Here is a 20,597-nt window from a genome sequence, read left to right on the forward strand (position 1 = left end):
ATAAACAATCCAAGCCAGACGGCAATGGATGAAGAACCTCGGGAGATCCGGTTGTTCGGGAATTTGTTCGGTGTCTTGGCAATAAATGCTTAAAGCATCGAACACTTGATCGGCAAAATGTCACTAATTGGCCCAAAGGCGGCCCACCAACGAGGGAACCAATTTGGAATTGTTGGAGAACTTGAAGTCGAAACAAAAGAACCGGGAATGTTGGTTCTTGCTATTTTGAAACAGAAAGCATGGTGCCAAGCATCCATGTAGTCAAAATAGTGGTATTCCGAATTTGGTAGTTTTGAGAGAACCTCTTTGTAGAGAGGGGATGTGTACCCCAATCTTTTGAAGTGATAATTTGTAAAATGGTTCTGAAGTATGGGTAACGGACTAGGATCAATTTTGTCGAAATTTTGTTTGATACGTATAGAATCCGTATCAACTAGGATGAACTCATAGAATTCTTGACTTTTTGAACTATTTGGGGAATAGAAATCCCAACCTTGGAAAAAAGCCCTTCTTGCTACTTCCAAGGCGTGTTGCAACCTTTAGTGAACCGGTCATCAAGGGCAAAAATGTCTTGATGGGCTTGTTTGAGGATATATTGACTCTTGGGTAAGTTTTGGGAAGAAACTGGTTTGGACACTGTTGTGGAGGAGCTTGGTCTAAGAGAGTGTTGAGATGACCTTGTGTTAGGAACTATTTGAGTGGACTGACTAGCCACGACTTGGGTGAAGGAACACTTTCAACTACTGTTTTGGAAGGGGACATTTTGATTAGTTGATTTGAAGAAGTAGGTTTGGCATAGGAACCCTTTGATTTTATGCTTGGTTTGGGGGCTCCTTTGGAGCCATGATAATAGAAATTGTTTTAGGACCCTGCAAGAATTCACGGGTCAAGAAATCAGGAATAGAATTCATTTCTCCTTTTATGTAAGTTATGTCAAAATCAAAACTCGATAAAAGGGCTTGCCATCTTGCAAAATCTGTTTTGAAGCAATATTTTGAACATCATTTTTCAAAACTTGTTTTTCTGACGCAATCAACTCTTACTAAAAATTTCTTGTTTAGAAGATCGCTTTGAAATTTTTGGATGCAAAGAACTCTGAAAGGATTTCTTTTTAATGGTACTATAATTTTCTTTGGGTTGGGTTCCAAACTCCTAAGCAAATGGACTAATTGTTCTTTATCATCTTGGACTTGTTTAAGGATACCTCCGTACCCAAGTTCGGAGGCATCGATCTCAACTATCTTGAAAAGTGCAGGATTCGCAAGTTTTAGACAAGGGATTTCCTTGACTAATTTTTTAATATTTTGAAGCTTGCTTTTGTATGGTTTGAAGTCCATGGGCTTGGTTTTTCTTGAGCCTAGAGTAATGATCTTTACATAATTGGCTAATTTGAGGGATGAAATCTCGACGTAATTTAGGCTTCCTAGGAACCTCTGTAATTGTTTTTTGTCTAGGATTTGGTGGGAATTTATCTCGCAAAGCTATAGATCTTTCTATAGGGATGACTTGGTTTTGGTAAATGTAATGCCCTAAGAATCTAACCTTGGTTTGGAATAACTCCATCTTTTTAAGGAAAGAACTAAACCCTTGTTTTTCATGGTGTGGAAGAAACTCCTAAGATGTTTGAAGTGTTGTTCAATGGATTTGGAAAAGACTAGAACATCATCAATATAGACTATTATGAACTGGCCGTATGGGTTTAGGATGTCGTTCATAATGTTTTGGAATTCACTAGGGGCATTTTTTAAACCAAAGGGCATTACGTTCCATTCATAATGCCCAAATGGTGTGGTGAAAGCCGTTTTGTAACGGTCTTCTTTGTGGATTTGGATTTGCCAATATCCAGACTTGAGGTCAAACTTTGAGAAGATTGTGGCTTGGTAAAGTCTTTGAAGTAATTCTTTTTTATTTGGTATAGGATATCTAATCCATTGTAATGCTTCATTTAGAGGTTTGTAGTTTATGACAAGTCCGGGTGTTCCTCTTTCTATTTCAGCGTTCTTATTAACGTAGAAAGCCGCACAACTCAAGGTGACTTGCTTTTCTTGATTAGATTTTTATTAAGGAGGTCTTGAATTTCTTTTTACAAACTTCTTGTAGTTCTTGGGTCATTTGAATAGGCCTGGCTTTTGTAGGGATATCCTTATCGAAAAGCTTGGTTCATAGGGAAGATGAACAATGTGCCTATGTCGTGCCAAAGGCATCGGAAACTACGAGCGAGTTCCTTCTCAATTTGGGCCTTGGTATTAGAAATTTGTTTTTGAACCGTTCTTTCTTGGAGTTTTTGTTCAATAGTCCTATGGTTGACTTCTTGTTTTAGATATTGTAGATGTTTTTGTTTACTTTGAATTTGACTTATAGTTGTCTGCTCGAAATGGCTCTTGTTTTGAGCGGTCTATTTCTTTTGTTCGGCTTGTTCAAAGAAGCTGGAAATGGACTTGTTTACCTAAGATAGTTGTTGTAATTCCTTGATCCGAAGCAGTGAAAGGTTTTATGAGTTCTAGGAAAGGTTGTCCTAGAATAACTTCGGTGTTAAGGTCTTTTACTAATATGAAAACTTGTTTTAAGCAAACTCCTTGGTTGCGGATGTGAACGTCGATAATTTATAATTTACGTTTAGTCTTGAGCCATTTGCTCCTGTTAATTTTTGAGTTGTCTTTTCAAAATATTGGGTTGGGACTAACCCTTCTTGTATGCATTCATTTGTGCTCTGAGTCAACCAGGGCTATAGTGCTGATCTTATGGGCTGATGATATGACAATAGTAATATTGACATACCATTGTTGGCATTTGACTTTGTTAATAATATCAACAAAATCTTCATTATTGTTTGGTAAAGTTTGTATCTCGTTGTCTTCTTCTTCTTCTAATCCGATTTTTCTTTGAAACTTCTTTAAACTTGCTATATGCGCTTTTATATTTTTATTTCGGTCTTTAGATCATTTGTAGTAGCTTCTAAACTGGCAATTTTAACTTGATCCGGATTTTTGAGAAGAAGTAGGAGTTTTGTCAAACTTCTTATAAATATTCTTTATGTTATAAGGGGTTGCCTTAGTTTGGGGTTTTGTTGATGAGACTGTTGCAAGAGTTCTTGGGCATGTTGGAGGTATAAAGTCTTGGTATGTTTATCTTTGATTTGATCAACAAAGTTGAGGAATTCTTCCGGTTTGTTAAAGGTTTTAAGTCCTGAACTTGATTGTATCATGTTTATAGATTTTGATGATTCGAATCATCACAATTTTTGCAGAAAACTCCTTGGCTACAATTACAAGGAGAAGCCTGTTCATCACTATCACTTGTTTGACTCAATTTGGTTTAACTCATTTTCTTGGGTTTCTGTTTCACTCTCGAAGCTGTTTTGACCCAAATCGGCTAAGAGTTGAATTTTGGTATCATCAGGCATTATGAGTGAGTTGATCTTTTTGCTAGTCTACGTATTTGGCTATGTGGCCTGGTTTACCACAGTTGTAACAACCAGTCTTGGTGTTTTGAGTTGGTCTTGATTTTTGGAAAGTTCTTTTGTAAGGTCTCTGTTTCTTTGGGCTAGATTTATTTTCTAAATTTTTATCCTGGTTCTTTTCTTGTCTTGTACTTACTTGAATATCTATTTTTCTGTTATGCCTATGGCTTTTATGTTTCTTTTGAGCAGTGATCTTTGAATCGAAACCAAAGCATTCACAGAATCCCCTAATTCTTGTTTGTAGGATTTTGATTCTTTTCTAATTTGTTTTCTAAGTTTGATATCGTACATAAGGCTAATCCTTCCTTGTGTACTAGGCTTATGAGATCACCATAGGTGAGGGTTTGATAGGTATTTCCCATTGTTTTCTTCTCTTAATTTTTGTTTGAGTTTTTCGAAAATAAACTGGGTAACCTTGAAGGAATTTTTCTTTCCAACGGGGAGATTTGCATCTTCCTAGTCGGACCTTGGTCATGAATGTGTCTTTATACCATTTGAAATCGTGTAATTTTTTACATTTGAGGTTTGATAATTGTTGGAAGACCTATCCTTGAGTCTTGTGGGATCTCCTAAAAAATACTTGGTTATACTAAAAATTAGAGTGTTTCTGACATCTTCAACTGGTTGGTCTCCTATCATAATTGGTAGACCTTGTTCATTAGTTTGAATGGCATTTAGTATGGATTCTTTTCGGTTGGGTGAGGACATTATCCCACCAACCTTTAAGTTGACTGTAAACCCGAAATGATTATTTACGCTTATGGCTTGATCGGTATGTTCTTGATCCGATGAGCATTGCTCACCATGGTCATTTCTTGGAGTTTGTTAGCGATTATAATCGACATACCATCTATGTTCCATTCATAGATGGTACCACTTTGTAATTTGCTGGGAAAATTCCTTCTTTGTTCAATTTGAAGATCCGGGTATGTTGGTCTTGGATAATAGTTATTGTTCATGTAAGGGCTAGTAATAGTATTTACTGTTCTTGCTCCTCTTCATCACTTGGATGATTGAGAGGAAGCCATTTGTTGGATGTTTGCCACATTGGAAGCGAGCTTCCTTGTGTTTCCTTTTGAGGTGTATCGGGGACAATCAAATTTTGTAATCTTGTGGAAATTTGGCTTACTAGATCTCTGTTTTCTTGAGTATTTAAGTTTTTAAACTCTTGTTTGAAATCGTGAAAGGTTTGAGCAGAGTTGTTGTTGTTGTTGAGGAAGTACTAGCTTGATTTAGAGCGTTGGTTCAATAGGAGTGTCTTTTTGAACTAAGTTCTCTATTCTAATTAGTTGACTTCCTATGGTTTGTAAATATTGGTTTGTGTAATTTGTTTGTTCAATAATTTTCTTGGACCCATGAAACACCTTCAATGGATCTAAAAGGTGTTGCCAAGATTTCCGTGTTGTTAATTTTTAATTTAACATTTGAACCAGGAGGGTGTATTGTCTCTATGGTCTTGTCATCACCAATTTCGGTGTGGTACACCTTCTTCTGGCATTGATGTTTGAAAAGGGATAAGGAATGTTGTTATTACTTGTATAGATGTCTAAATATGTAAAGAACATAACATCTACCTTGATGGTTCTCATTTTGTCATACCAGAGGTTCTTGATTTCTTGTTGTTTTTCTTTCGAGAAGTAGCTAAAAAACCATTCTCTTTTTTCAGCGTTTCGGGTGAATTGAAATCTATTACGAGTTTGGGTTTGTCTATCTCATAGTCTTCTCTTGTTATGACAGCAACTCTTGCTTCGTGTTGCATGTCGGTTTGAGTTGGTGAATTGGTTCATTTGAAGGAGAAGACTTGTTAGCGTTGTTCATAAATTCCTTGGGTGACATTCTGTTAATTTGAGTTTGTAATCCTAGAATATGTAAGGACCTTATTTGTTCTTGTAACCTTTGATTTTCTAAGTGGAGACTTGTTAGAGAACTAGAGGTTGAAGCTCTACTTGGGACTTGGTGAGTTTTCAAACTCTTGAGGATTTGGTTTTATTTGTTTATCTTTCCTCGGAATGTTATAGTAACCATTCCGTCCCGATCTTGGTTTATAGATTCAACGTCTTGTTGGGTTCAACAAGTGACTCGGGCAAGGTGCTGGAGACACCATTTTGTCGAAAACTTAATGTCTTTCGACTCTTGTTTTAGGGTGAAGCTGTTCTTGAATGGACAAAGTCCGTTTCTATGAACGTGGTTTGTCCTTTGATAGTTCTTCTTAGAGCCTTGGGTCTTAAAGTTCTCATGGCCTTATCTTGGATTCTATGGATTATAGCAATTGGTATAGAACCTTGTTTCATCTTGTAACCACTTGTAAGGATGTTAACTTTTAAGGTATCCAGAAGATTTGCATCATTTAAGGATAAGTTTATGTCGGTAACAATTGAAATAAAGCTGGGCCTTTGTGAAGACTTGTTTCTATCATCCCTAGAAGGGAATCATCAAATTGCGGGAACCTTTGATCCACGAGAGCAAGCGGGAGGGCTACGTTGAGCCCTTCCCTGTGCGGGGTTTGATGGCTACTTGTATAAGTCCTATATGGATATAATTAAAATCCTTTTTTAACTTGTTAAGATTTGAAAGGTCTAAGAGTTGGATCTCTTCCATATCCGGAGAGTAATTGATAGTTTGTTCTACGGTCTTGATAGTTTCGGTGAAACTATACCATTCTTGTTTGTAAACTTCTTTGGTTGGGACCTTAGGTAAGGTCCAGTTTTGAAGGGACTGATCAAGGTCACTTGTTAGAACTTCATTACTAATTATTTGACTTGGCGAACTGAAGTCGCCGACTAGTCTCGAAGACATGGTTCTACTAAGTCTACTCATAGTTATCGGAACATATCCCCCTAACTAAGGTATACTTCCATCCACCAAAGGGTGAAGGAGATCTTAGTTGCTAATTAACGCAAACTGGGTCTTACCTCTTGCCCAACGGCCCTAAAAGCCAACTAATACTCGCAACGCAACTCCCAGAGGACTGCCGGAAAGTAAAATAGAGGAAAGATAAACAAATAAAACCAAATCCTGAAGAGTTTGAAAAACTCGCCAAGTCCCAAGTAGAGCTTCAACCTCTAGTTCTCTAACAAGTCTCCACTTAGAAAATCAAAGGTTACAAGAACAAATAAGGTCCTTACATATTCTAGGATTACAAACTCAAATTAACGATAATGTCACCCAAGGAATTTATGAGCAGAGTCTAACAAGTCTTCTCCTTCAAATGAACCCTTCACCAACTCAAACGACATGCAACACGAAGCAAGAGTTTTGTCATGAAGAAGACTATGAGATAGACAAACCCAAACTCGAATAGATTTCAATTCACCCGAAGCAGAAAAAGAGAATGGTTTTTAGCTACTTCTCGAAAGAAAAACAACAAGAAATCAAGAACCTCGGTATGACAAAATGAGAACCATCAAGGTAGATGTTATGTTCTTTACATATTTAGACATCTATACAAGTAATAACAACATTCCTTATCCCTTTTCAAACATCAATGCCGCAGAAGGTGTACCACACCGGAAATTGGTGATGACAAGACCATAGAGACAATACACCCTCCTGGTTCAAATGTTAAATTAAAAATTAACAACACGGAAATCTTGGCAACACCTTTTAGATCCATTGAAGGTGTTTCGATGGGTCCAAGAAAATTATTGAACAAACAAATTACACAAACCAATATTTACAAACCATAGGAAGTCAACTAATTAGAATAGAGAACTTAGTTCAAAAAGACACTCCTATTGAACCAACGTCTCTAAATCAAGCTAGTACTTCCTCAACAACAACAACAACTCTGTTCAAACCTTTCACGATTTCAAACAAGAGTTTAAAAAACTTAAATACTCAAGAAAACAGAGATCTAGTAAGCCAAATTTCCACAAGATTACAAAATTTGATTGTCCCTGATACACCTCAAAAGGAAACACAAGGAAGCTCTGCTTCCAATGTGGCAAACATCCAACAAATGGCTTCCTCTCGAATCATCCGGTGATGAAGAGGAGCAAGAAAGTAAATGCTATTACTAGCCCTTACATGAACAATAACTATTATCCAAGACCAACATACCGGATCTTCAAATTGAACAAAGAAGGAATTTTCCAGGCAAATTACCAAAGTGGTACCATCTATGAATGGAACATAGATGGTATGTCGGATTATAATCGGCTAACAAACTCCAAGAAATGACCATGGTGAGCAATGCTCATCGGATCAAGAACATACCGATCAAGCCATAGCAGAAATAATCATTTCGGGTTTACGAGTCAACTTAAAGGTTGGTGGGATAATGTCTCGCCCAACTGAAAAGAATCCATACTAAATGCCATTCAAACTAATGAACAAGGTCTACCAATTATGATAGGAGACCAACCAGTTGAAGATCGTGAAACACTCTAATTTTTAGTATAACCAAGTATTTTTAGGAGATCCCACAAGACTCAAGGATAGGTCTTCGAACAATTATCAAACCTCAAATGTAAAAAATTACACGATTTCAAATGGTATAAAGACACATTCATGACCAAGGTCTAACTAGGGAAGATGCAAATCTCCCCTGTTGGAAAGAAAAATTCCTTCTTTGGTTACCCAGTTTATTTTCGGAAAAACTTAAACAAAAATTAAGAGAAGAAAACAATGGGGAAATACCTATCAAACCCTCACCTATGGTGATCTCATAAGCCTAGTACACAAGGAAGGATTAGCCTTATGTACGAGATATCAAACTTAGAAAACAAATTAGAAAAGAATCAAAATCCTACAAACAAGAATTAGGGGATTCGGAAGTTTGGTTTCGATTCAAAGATCACGCTCAAAAGAAACATAAAAGCCATAGGCATAACAGGAAAAATAGATATTCAAGTAAGTACAAGACAAGAAAAGAACCGGATAAAAATTTAGAAAATAAATCTAGCCCAAAGAAACAGAGACCTTACAAAAGAACTTTCCAAAAATCAAGACCAACTCAAAACACCAAGCTGGTTGTTACAATGTGTGGTAAACCAGGCACATAGCCAAATCGTAGACTAGCAAAAAGATCAACTCACTCATAATGCCGATGATACCAAAATCCAACTCTTAGCCGATTTGGGTCAAAACAGTTCGAGAGTGAAAGCGAAACCCAAGAAAATGAGTTAAACCAAATTGAGTCAAACGGTGATAGTGATGAACAGGCTTCTCCTTGTAATTGTAGCCAAGGAGTTTTTGCAAAAATTGTGATGATTGAATCATCAAAATCTATAAACATGATACAATCAAGTTCGGGACTTAAAACCTTTAACAAACCGGAAGAATTCCTCAACTTTGTTGATCAAATCAAAGATAAACATACCAAGACTTTATACCTCCAACATGCCCAAGAACTCTTACAACAGTCTCATCAACAAAACCCCAAACTAAGGCAACCCCTTATAACATAAAGAATATTTATAAGAAGTTTGACAAAACTCCTACTTCTTCTCAAAATCCGGATCAAGTTAAAATTGCCAGTTTAGAAGCTACTACAAATGATCTAAAACTGAAATAAAAATATAAAAGCGGACATAGCAAGTTTAAAGAAGTTTCAGCAAAAATCGATTAGAAGAAGAAGAAGACAATAGTATACAAACTTTACCAAACAATAATGAAGATTTTGTTGATATTATTAACAAAGTCAAATGCCAACAATGGTATGTCAATATTACTATTGTCATATCATCACCCATAAGATCGCACTATAGCCCTGGTTGACTCAGGAGCACAAATGAATCGCATACAAGAAGGTTAGTCCCAACCCAATATTTTGAAAAGACAACTCAAAAATTAACGAGGAGCAAATGGCTCAAGACTAAACGTAAATTATAAATTATCGACGTTCACATCGCAACCAAGGAGTTTGCTTAAAACAAGTTTTCATATTAGTAAAAGACCTTAACACTGAAGTTATTCTAGGACAACCTTTCCTAGAACTCATAAAACCTTTCCTTGTTTCGGATCAAGGAATTACAACAACTATCTTAGGTAAACAAGTCCATTTCAGTTCTTTGAACAAGCCGAACAAAAGAAATAGACCTGCTCAAAGCGTAGCCATTTCAGAAGCGGACAACTATAAGTCAAATTCAAAGTAAACAAAAACATCTACAATATCTAAAACAAGAAGTCAACCATAGGACTATTGAACAAAAACTCCAAGAAAGAACGGTTCAAAAACAAATTTCTAATACCAAGGCCCAAATTGAGAAGGAACTGTTCGAGTTTCCGATGCCTTTTGGCACAGACATAGGCACATTGTTCATCTTCCTATGAACCAAGCTTTTGAGATAAGGATATCCCTACAAAAGCCGACCTATTCAAATGACCCAAGAACTACAAGAAGTTTGTAAAAAGAAATTCAAGACCTCCTTAATAAAAATCTAATCGGTAAAAGCAAGTCACCTTGGAGTGTGCGGCTTTCTACGTTAATAAGAACGCTGAAATAGAAAGAGGAACACCGGACTTGTCATAAACTACAAACCTCTAAATGAAGCATTACAATGGATTAGATATCCTATACCAAATAAAAAGAATTACTTCAAAGACTTTACCAAGCCACAATCTTCTCAAAGTTTGACCTCAAGTCCGGATATTGGCAAATCCAAATCCACAAAGAAGACCGTTACAAAACGGCTTTCACCACACCATTTGGGCATTATGAATGGAGCGTAATGCCCTTTGGTTTAAAAAATGCCCCTAGTGAATTCCAAAACATTATGAACGACATCCTAAACCCATACGGCCAGTTCATAATAGTCTATATTGATGATGTTCTAGTCTTTTCCAAATCCATTGAACAACACTTCAAACATCTTAGGAGTTTCTTCCACACCATGAAAAACGGTGGTTTAGTTCTTTCCCGAGAGAAAAGATGGAGTTATTCCAAACCAAGGTTAGATTCTTAGGGCATTACATTTACCAAAACCAAGTCATCCTATAGAAAGATCTATAGCTTTTTGAGATAAATTCCTGACCAAATCCTAGACAAAAAACAATTTAAGAGGTTCCTAGGAAGCCTAAATTAGTCGAGATTTCATCCTCAAATTAGCCAATTATGTAAAGATCTTTACTCTAGGCTCAAGAAAAACCAAGCCCATGGACTTCAAACCATACAAAAGCGATTCAAAATATTAAAAAATTAGTCAAGGAAATCCCTTGTCTAAAACTTGCAGATCTGCACTTTTCAAGATAGTTGAGATCGATGCCTCGAACTTGGATATGAGGTATCCTTAAACAAGTCCAAGATGATAAAGAACAATTAGTCCGGTTTGCTTGGAGTTTGGAACCGACAAAATTATAGTACCATTAAAAAGAAATCCTTTCGTGTAGTTCTTTGCATCCAAAAATTTCAAAGCGATCTTCTAAACAAGAAATTTTTAGTAAGAGTTGATTGCGCATCGACAAAACAAGTTTTGAAAAATGATGTTCAAAATATTGCTTCAAAACAGATTTTTGCAAGATGGCAAGCCCTTTTATCGAGTTTTGATTTTGACATAACTTACATAAAAGGAGAAATGAATTCTATTCTGATTTCTTGACCGTGAATTCTTAGGGTCCTAAAACAATTTCTATTATCATGGCTCCAAAGGGCCCCCAAACCAAGCATAAAATCAAAGGGTTCCTATGCCAAACCTACTTCTTCAAATCAACTAATCAAAATGTCCCCTTCCAAAACAGTAGTTGAAAGTGTTCCCTTCACCCAAGTCGTGGCTAGTCAGTCCACTCAAATAGTTCCTAACACAAGGTCATCTCATGACTCTCTAGACCAAGCTCCTCCACAACAGTGTCCAAACCAGTTTCTTCCCAAAACTTACCCAAGAGTCAATATATCCTCAAACAAGCCCATCAAGACATTTTTGCCCTTGATGACCAGTTCACTAAAGGTTGCAACACGCCTTTGGAAGTAGCAAGAAGGGCTTTTTCCAAGGTTGGGATTTCTATTCCCCAAATAGTTCAAAAAGTCAAGAATTCTATGAGTTCATCCTAGTTGATACGGATTCTATAACGTATCAAACAAAATTCGACAAAATTGATCCTAGTTGGTTACCCATACTTGAAACCATTTTACAAATTATCGAGTTCAAAAGATTGGGGTACACATCCCCTCTCTACAAAGAGGTTCTCTCAAAACTACCGCCCAGGAATACCACTATTTTGACTACATGGATGCTTGGCACCATGCTTTCTGTTCAAAATATAAGAACCAACATTCCTGGTTCTTTTGTTTCGACTTCAAGTTCTCACCCAATTCCAAATTGGTTCCCTCGTTGGTGGGCCGCCTTTGGGCCAATTAGTGACATTTTGCCGGATCAAGTGTTCGATGCTTTAAGCATTTATTGCCAAGACACCGAACAAATCTCGAACAACCGGATCTCCGAGGTTCTTCATCCATTGCCGTCGGCTTGGATTGTTTATTGGGAGTATGCAATTGGACAATCCAAGGCCCCGATTGCTCTACCCCTTTTCTACAAAGAAACTTGAGTCAAGTGGTGGGACAAGTGTGATCTCGAGAAGGTGTACCCCGAGGCCCTTACTCAATCCCTCACAAAAGCCAAAACTCAAGCGCCCTCATGAAGGATCGGACAAATCCGATGTGATGACGCCTCAAGCAAAAGCCAAACAAGCCGAGATCGAGGCCACCGGTGCGCCCTCGACATCGAAGAAGAAAAAGAAGAAACCAGTTCAAGTGTTGGGTCCATTGACCCCACCTCCATGAAGGTCAATATGCCCAAGATCCAAATGATGGGCTGGACCTCATCGCCAACAGTTCTCTTCAACAAGGTCCACGGAAGGTCCTAAGCCAAACATCAAAAGAGTGGGCCTTTAAGCCCATGGGTTAGTCTCCAAACCACGATATTGGAGAATCGTCACCATGACGACATCATAAAAATGGCTCGACAAATGACACGTGGTGTATCAAAAGTCGTGTCCCAGTCACTATCTCGGTCCTAGATAGTCAAGCCATCATGGGCCCATTCAAATACGGTGAACCATCTAAACCAAACCAATGAGGAAAACGTGTTTCGACACGTGGAATGCCTCGGTGCGGTTTTTGAAGCTTTTTCAAAGATTCCAAGTTCTACCAACATAGTGGTGAATAGTAAAATTGACTTTTTTTTGTAGCACTACGGACCAAAAATCGCTTTGGCGCCTCGCCTCCAAAGTCAAGACTCGGGCCCACGCCCACATGCTTCTACGCTCTACCAAAGATGCCTTCAAGATAAGATTTGCTTTCGGTGGAAAAGTAAAGGGATCAAAGCCTCCAAAGCTCTATAAGACCCCTCTTCTTCTCCATAGAGGAGGAGGAGAATCTCGAAGAGAAAATAGAAAGCACGCAGACATTCTTGTAGCTCACTCTTCAAGTTCTTACACCAAGTTACTTCAAGCATTTTTAATTTTATTTCTTCAAGTGTAACTTCAAGTTTATTTCATCAAGTGTTCTTCAGGCCGTAACTAAGTTCCATCAAGTGTTCGTCAATCAGAATCGCAAGTTTAAGCCTTTATCTCAGGCTTCAAGTTTCCTTCAAGTAAACCCGTAAGTGAATAGTTATCTTCAAGCTTTCTTCAAGAGTCCTGTATATCAAGAGTGTAATTCAAATTCTCCAAGTAATATAAAATTCAAGATTTTATCTTTTATCTTCAAATATTGGCGCTCGCCTTCTCAACTGCAATGAAGGCTACGCAAAGCGGTAGACCGCCGAGGTTACCCCTCCGAGTGCCACGACCGGCCCAAATTAAGGGCAGCAGACTGCTAAGCACACACAAGTTTTATTTCGACCTCTTTCAAGTTTTCACTTGCATATTTATTTCATTACTGCATATTTTATTTGGTATCTGAGAAACCTACTATATATATATATATATATATATATATATATATATATATATATATATATATGAAAAAAGTTCTTTATGGAAGTGTGCGCCTTGCACCTAGACATAGAGGGGGTGAAATAACCATCCTTGCCCCCATTAATGGCGATAATGAACGCCCTGTTGATGCCACCACATGCTCTCCCATTGGTCCTCGTGTATGCCCAGGAGCCACACTCCCCCACAAAGAACTCTTGCTCAGATAGCCCAGATATATATCTGAGCCAAACTTGCGCCCTTAATTGTACATTTGTATTTGCCCTTGAAGGCTTAATAGAAAAAAAAGGGGGAAATGTAGCAACGCCTACCCTCTTCCACCTTAAACTCACACCGCAAATCTTAACGGTTGAATATATTTATTTGAATCGTAATCATTCATCAATATAACCTGCTACTGGCTATCAAGGTTAAGTAGAAAGCTAGTCACCTTCTTCCTCGTCCTCTTCTTCCTATTCTTCTTCTTCTTCTTTGAGAAAGGCCATCTCGCTCTCACTCCATCCCACCCTCTCTGGTACCAATCCCACCCCAACCCTTGTTCTTCCCGGCTGTCATAGGTCTCGATCTCCCATTTCTGGTGTTGCAAACCTAACCCCCGGCCCCTACACCCTAATCTTTCACCCCCTCGTCTCCACCATCGAAAGTGGACTTTCGTGTGAGGGGGTTGCAAGTAGAAGCACGATTGAGACAGTGGGAGCACCTAAAGGCGTTTTGCGCCACAACTCACAAATTTTCGAGGCCTTCCCAGTATATTCCATCCATCTGAATCCGGCGAGTGAAATGAAACAAATTTAGATCCCGCGAGATCAAGATGTTGATGTCAAAAACCAAAGCAGCAAGCAAACAACCATGCTTCTCTCCAAGAAGTCCATCGCTCAGGGAGTGCCTAGTCAGGCATTCAACGGTTGTGTTTACTGGGCAGTGCCAGGATGCGCGTAGGCACATATCCCGGCTTGGGCTACTCAACCCAGCCATTGAATGAAAAATTTACGATGAATTAGAAAAATAAAACAAAAAAAACATGGAACTAAGTACTGAAAAAATGAAATTCAATTTTGAAAGCGACCTAAGACCGTTTTGAATATATGACTGGTTGGTAGCTTAAAACAAAACATTGACTTTTCAAATAGGAAGGGTTCTCTCCTCTTCTAATGAAAAGGACTGTGTTGCTTTCCAAAATATGAAATCATTCCTCAGCACTGTGTTCCTCTATACCGCTTGTACAGAGAACTTTTCGTTCAATGATATTTTTCTGAATTCTTTTGTTTGAGAAAGATTGGCACACCATCTGTGTACTGTAAATTAACACCCGTTGTGTCTATTTCTCTTCCGACTTTTTGAAATGACCCTCTTGCCCCTCATGTATAATGCTTCATTTCGGTGTCGCCCAACCTCTTTCTTTTTGTTTTTAGAAAAACATAAAGAACCCTTAAAGACAGTGTGGCTCTTGCACCCAGTCACAACGGGGCACCAAATGACTACCCCATCCCATCAATTTTCAGATCAGGATCGTCTCCAGGGAGCAGGGAACATCCAGGGCGCTGCCAACTGTTAGGCTGTGCCGCACACATCCCTAGGCATGCGCCGAGATGTGTGCGGCATAACTCAACCGTTAGATGCCCCCTGGGCGCACGCCTCCCTGGAGACGAACTAAATTCTCAAGTTTCCCTATCCTACACTTTTCGCCAATAGATAGGAGACAAGTGTGCTTATCATATAACGCCCATATCATATAATCAATTATCTAAGTATTCCATCATGTGGAGGTAGATTGATATAAGAAAGTGAGGAGTCAATGCTGAAGAGCACAATGTTAGTTAAAAACCAACATCAAAAGGACACATGTATTGATGATAGCCGTTCTAAGTTGCTAGCTTGCTGCTTTGCAGTAGTGTGTGATTCATGTATTCACCACCTTCACCCCCATCATAAAAAGGAGAAAAAATTCCAATTCAACTCTGGATTCATGGAAGGGAGGACCCGAATGGGTGTTACTTTATAAACTAAAGCCAGCCAGGCTTAGCATTATCAATTACTGCTCGTTTAGAAGTGGTTGGGATACTTATTCTTTTAATCCTGTCCAACCAAGGATTAAAAACGTGGAATCAGTATCCGGTCCTGCCAGTCGATTCTGATCCGATCCGGACTAGTGAAGAGTCGGTCAGAATCAGTCTCAATAAGTCTTAAGCTTGAGCTATAATCTTGGAATGCATTTTAGGTCAATAATTTATTCTAAAAAATCATACCAAATGCTCAAACATAGGAAGGACGAATAGACTCAAATGAGCACCCGCGTACCCCATAAAATGAAAAAATCCACTCCTATTGGATGCCCTTCTGCGTGTTCTCATTGCCCCACGCATTAGTACTGGGACCATGCAGTCTAGCAGCGATCCCCTCCCTTAATTTGTCATCTCATTTTCTAAATATTTTGTGGGTCCTGGGCACCCACACCTTGAAGATCTCAATCATAAATCGTGATTAAAGAGAATGAACAATACAAACATATTTTGAAAGTGTTTTCGAATCATTTAGGGGACTTTTTGAAATTAAGACTATGTTTAGTATGGTTTCTTCAAATGCATTATCTATGTAGAACGCATACGCCAAAAGGGGTGGTTGGAAAATTGATTTTGATCAATAGATTGATGCCTTGTTTTCCCTTTTAGATGGATGTCTTCTTCGATCTTTCACATCACGATCTATATAGGCCTTCATTGAATATTTTCATGTTTTACATTTTTATCTTCTTTGATGAAACATTTTCACAAATTCTCCAATTTGTTGGTTTGATTCAATTGCTTAATCATGGGGAGTTGAGTTAGAAGATGAAATTAAAATGAGCGTGCTAATGCTAGCTTAATGCGGGCATGGATCCACCCTTTCATAATATAAAGTGCAAGGCATCTTTTTTTTACTAATGATAAAGTGGGGAAAGAGAACGCCATCCGGTTGTGCAGTGCATGCCGCCCCAGCACCCTGACAAAGGGGTGTGCGAAATGATCGTTGTATCCTCTGTAACCTCGGAAATAACTAGAGGTGCGACGGTAATTTTGCGCACCCCTGTGTCAGGACACAGGGCGGCGTGTCTGGCGCGACTGGGTGACGTTCTTTCTCCCTATAAAGAGCAATTTGGAATACCATTTCCTTCGAAATGTAACTTCTGATTGTGTATAAAATATGGGTGAGGGATCACTTACAGTCTTGCACTACACGAATTTTATGGGGTTGAATGGGACACAATCATAAGTCTGTGGGTATTTTGGATATTTTATATATGGGGTGATGTTCTCTGTGCTACAGCGCAGCCTGCGCCCAGGCACATGGAGGTGGGCGCAATGACGACCCTTCTCCCTGCATAGGCTGCGTGAATATACTTAAATACATAGTAGTTTCTTACCAAAAAAAAAGAAAAAGAATTATGCACAGTTGTGATTAGTGTAATATAAGTATGCATGAATACACTTAAATACATGAGATGCAACCACGATATTGGAGGATACGTGAGTTAACTAGGCTCTAAAATTTCACACTTGGCTGATCCATATATGGCACATTGTAGCTGGGTGGGTATGTTTGGTTGCGTAAATCCACATATGGTAATTTGTGGTATCATGATTCTCAATTATTACAAGTATTTGATTGTGTGATTCCACAAAATTAAGAAAACCACCTAATTTCATAGTACATTTAAATAACATGATTCAACCCGGAAGCAACATTATTAATAAAATATTTTATTAACAAATAAAACACTAATATTTAATTAAATAAAACAGTAATAGTTAACAAAATAAAATCTTATATTTTATTAAATAAAATACCATTTTTAGTTAAATATTATGCTTATATTTTTTAAATAAAACAATAATAATCAATTAAATAAAAAAAGCTAATGTTTAATACAGGCTCCAACAAATTTATGTAACCAAACACACCCTCATAATTTCTATTTCATTGAAATAAGGTGCAAAAATCAAACCAAACAATTTTTGAAATAGAAATCACCCCCCAAATTGAAATATAAATCATACCAAATTAGACCCTAGCCATTGACTATTGGTTTTTGCTTATTTGGTTAACTATTGGATAAATAAGTTATAGATGCTTAATTGGTTTGAAAAAAGATTCCAACATTGATAGTGTAGAGATGCTTTCCCATGTCCTCTCAATTCTTGATCATGTGGGTTGTACACTGACTCTTTCTCTCCTCCATGATCATGTGGATCTCGACGCCTTGTACTGGACGAAACCGATTCATGTGTTGTGATTGGTATAAGATATGCTATTCCTCCACGACACACACACACTGTCAATGTTGAGAAACCTTCTCTCATTTAAAATTTGGGGGGAGAAGTTATTTGATCCACCAAGGCTACAATAGCACCTATGTGTCTATCTCTCTCCTCTTCACATGAAATACATGATTTCTTGTTGGATTTTGTTGTTTCTAATATTAACAATTCAAAATTTGTTTGGCTTTTTTCTTGGGTGCGTCTTTTGGAGATATCCCTTGGTTGTGTCTCTTCCTTTACTATATAAGGAGATGATGTCTTACCTTATTCTTCAACATTTTTGAAAGCAATTTCAACTTCTACTTTCTTCTCCATTGTAGTCTATCAATGACAATGAGTTACTGAGTATAGCCTTATGGACTCTCTACGTAATCACATTTGGTACTGCAACCTATGTGATTTGAGAGTTGTTTTATCTTGGAGGTATAGGTGCATGATCAACCCGGATTGCAGAATTGGGGCATCTAAAAACCTTAAAGAGAGCATCGCTTGGTGCGACTCAACTCTATCATTTACTGTTCGGGTATCACAAGAGGGCGTGTTTTAGTGTACTTTTTCTATAAGCATATTTCGGTGTCATACTACTTGCCATACTAATCAAATAAGTTTTTTCTTTGGTAAGAAGATAAGTTTTATATTTACTGCTCATATTATATTTCTAGTCTTATACTTTCTGCCCATCTTTTATACCCTTCTATGTACAATATCATTTGGTCGCACCTTGTTGGTGTGCTCCCCCAAGCTGCTTGCTTAAAAACCCCTCTTAAAAATTAGGGAAATTTATGAAACACCCCCTGAAAATGGGTTGAAACTCGGATCACCCCCTGATATTTGAACATACTCAGATCACCCCCTCTACACTAACGGTGTTAGTCTGCTGTTAGTTATTGACGTTAAACGACTATTTTACCCTTGTACTAAATCATTATAATCAAATTTACAATACTACCCTTTCCTTCATCTTCAACCTAAAATGCCCACTTTCACCCATTTCTTCCTCCTCTCCCCGTAATCCTCACTTCGCAACTCCGACCTCACCATTGCAATTTCGCCGGAGTTTTTTGCAACTCGGGGGATTCGTAATAAGCATTGAACTGGGTAACAAAAATCTGGTTGATGTTCTTCCCGTCGATTTGCTTTAGCAGCTTCAATCCTTGCAAAAAATGGATCTCAGATCGAAATTCAAGAATGGAACCATTGTAGATGGTTTGAGGAATTGCAACAATTTTGTCAAAAATCACAGAAATGTCGTCTCTGAGTTTGATCGACTAGAGCAAAAATCAGTTTTTCGGAGAGATACCGTCGATTATCGAACTTCAGAATCTCAAATAGATCAAGAAATTCCAAGAATGATAGAGAATCATACCTGGAATCGGGCAGATTTGCAGAAATTTTGATTGATCTCAGTGATCGTTCTCTTCGATTGTTAAATAACAAAGAAAAAAAAAACAAATAATTGCAGAAACAAATCTGAGATTGAGAAAAAGAGAGATTTCGGGGGAGGGATTTTAGAAGAAAAAAATCAAGGAAAGAGAGAGAAAAATCAGAGAAGGTGAGAAATCTTAGTATTTTCAAATTGGTCGACGACCCATTATGTATTTTCAAATCTTAAAACCCAACATGTAGTATTTTCAAATTGGTCGATTTAGGGCTAGAGAGAGTCGCCGGCAGAGTGGTCGAACACCACCTCTGTGTTTTTCTTGCAATCGAAACAGTACTCAAAGAGTTTCTAAAAGTTTGTTTCAAGGGTTGGATTCGGTTCCACTAACCGAGAACCCCAAACAGAAAGAGAGATTCCTTAAATCTTAAAGCCCTATGAGTTTTTTTCCCCAGAATCATTCTCTGCTGTGAGATTTTGCACCATAACCAAGCTTGAAACTGTATTCACCATCAGGTTAGGGTTGCAGGAGTTGAATGTCCCTTTTCACATATTAATTGAGTTGATTGATGGTTGCATTCAAAAGAGCTTGAAATTTCGACAATTGTCTCAAATTCTCAGATCCAACTGTGCCTTGTTGAAGGAGTTTTATGCGATTGGAGTTCTTCTCCTTCCGCTGGCTTTGTTCCTGGCTGAAGGTTGAAAACAATCTTCATGGATTTTGTTTAAAGCCTAGATTTCTGTTTTTTTCTTTTTTTTTTTTTCTTCCTTCTCTCTGTTTTCTCTCTCCCAGAACGAAGAAGCAAATCAGAAGAATTGGGGAAGAAGGAGGAGAGGGAATATTCCCTCTCCAATTCTTTATTTTATTTAAGAAAAAAAAAAAAGAATAAATAGTAATTACACTCTCAAGGGTAGTTTAGGGTTTTCAAAAAATTTAACTAGTTGATTTCATCAGTTAACTAACGGTAGGGTTGAATCTGAGTATTGGGCTCTATTCCAGGGGGTGATCTGAGTATTTTCAAATTTCAGAGGGTGATCCGAGTTTCGACCCATTTTCAGGGGGTGCTTCGTAAATTTCCCTAAAAATTATAATATATAAATATAAGTACATATCGTCATAGTCCTGAAAATCAGGTTATTAAATTAGGACCTGGTTTTCGTTAAGTCACTATGAAGAGGAATCCCTTGACTATGGCTTTTGGTTGGGCAAGAGAGGGTATCACACAATGGTGTGGGGGTATGTACATGTTCGACTATTCGTAAATAGAGAGATGTTTTAGGACCTGAGAACGTGGCTGAACTCTTCTCGAGTGTAGAAGGAAACTTTCTCCATTAAATTAAGTTTTTTTTTTTTTGGGTATAGGATCTCAAGAACCATCTCTCCTCTTTCTTACAAAGATGTATTGATTCGATTTGTGCCTTTGTGGGCAAGAAAGAGATTTTTTTGTTTTTTTGGTACAGGAAGTACCACCATCAACGCTTGAATTTATGGCTGTTGAATGGAAATTCAATGTGAGAATTGTTGAAGGACAAAAAGGGACACTAATGAAAGAGAGGCAAAGGATGCAAATTCCGTGGCCAATTGGAGGGGAAA

At 37.9% G+C, this 20,597-nt stretch overlaps 1 protein-coding gene across 1 annotated transcript in view; it reads right to left on the bottom strand.

Annotated features, from left to right (window-relative positions):
- LOC122669144 (fumarate hydratase 1, mitochondrial-like) overlaps nucleotides 1–20,375 on the bottom strand; it is a 51,485-nt gene extending 31,110 nt beyond the window's left edge. Inside the window, exons 1-2 of the mRNA XM_043865826.1 lie at nucleotides 20,346–20,375; nucleotides 12,573–12,579 (exon numbers count right to left, since the gene is read on the bottom strand). The gene's annotated coding sequence lies outside the window, so the exon portion shown is untranslated. The remainder of the gene's footprint in view (nucleotides 1–12,572; nucleotides 12,580–20,345) is intronic.
- Nucleotides 20,376–20,597: the final 222 nt, after the last annotated feature.

This window comes from Telopea speciosissima, chromosome 7, assembly GCF_018873765.1.
Source record: "Telopea speciosissima isolate NSW1024214 ecotype Mountain lineage chromosome 7, Tspe_v1, whole genome shotgun sequence".
Classification (NCBI taxonomy): Eukaryota; Viridiplantae; Streptophyta; class Magnoliopsida; order Proteales; family Proteaceae; genus Telopea; species Telopea speciosissima.